Raw genomic sequence first — 728 nt, 5'->3', positions numbered from 1 at the left:
GCGCAGAGCTGGAGCTCCGCCGGTGTGGAAGCTCACTCGGTCCTTCCCAGTAACAGGCTTGCAAGCACCCGCCGGCAGCCAGCCTCTTCTCTCCCGCGTTCCGGGCATTGGGCTCCAAACCTGGGACCAAAGTACTGCCCGGAGCTCCCTGATCATAGGCTGGATCCCCGGCGCTGCGGCTGTGCTAGGGAGCCCAAACGCACAGGGGAAGCCCGCACAGCACATCCACCTGCCTTTAGGCGGGAGGACAGCTCCAGGGAAGGCCCGGTCTGGCAGGCGCTTTCTGGGCACAAACGGAGCGACACTCTGGCTGTGGAGCTGCCTCCCCAAGCCAGGGGCACCGGGACCCTGATTCCCTCCGAGCGGCGCTTTGTCTGGGCGGGGAAGCACCAGCTTGGGAATGCAGCCTGGGGCGCTTCCTTTCACTCGGAAAGAGCTCTCCCTGCGGGAGGCTTTGGCAGTGTGCACACCCCCAGCCCCTAAGCCCTCTGCAAGGACGCCTGGCTCCTAGGTCCGAAGGGAAGGCGAGAGCTGAGCTGAGGCACCAGTCAGGCACCAGTCACGTCTCCCACACTCCCGCAGCCTGCTCCTTCCCGGGCACGAACGCTAGAAGCCGGGCAGGGCTTGGGGAGGCTCGCTCAGGCCAGAGCAGCCTCTCGGCCGGGGCTCCTGTGCTATCGCGCCGTGGGCGCAGAGCTGGAGCTCCGCCGGTGTGGAAGCTCACTCGG

At 66.8% G+C, this 728-nt stretch overlaps 1 protein-coding gene across 1 annotated transcript in view; it reads left to right on the top strand.

The window, feature by feature from the left end:
• The window catches only part of SOBP (sine oculis binding protein homolog (Drosophila)), a 165,494-nt gene that overhangs the window by 95,320 nt on the left and 69,446 nt on the right, over window positions 1–728 (top strand). The gene's annotated exons all lie outside the window — the stretch shown is intronic.

This window comes from Bison bison, unplaced genomic scaffold, assembly GCF_000754665.1.
Source record: "Bison bison bison isolate TAMUID 2011002044 unplaced genomic scaffold, Bison_UMD1.0 scf7180017864373, whole genome shotgun sequence".
In the NCBI taxonomy this organism is placed as follows: domain Eukaryota; kingdom Metazoa; phylum Chordata; class Mammalia; order Artiodactyla; family Bovidae; genus Bison; species Bison bison.
The sequence above is the reverse complement of the archived record's forward strand: the minus strand, read 5'-3'. Positions and strand labels throughout refer to the sequence as shown.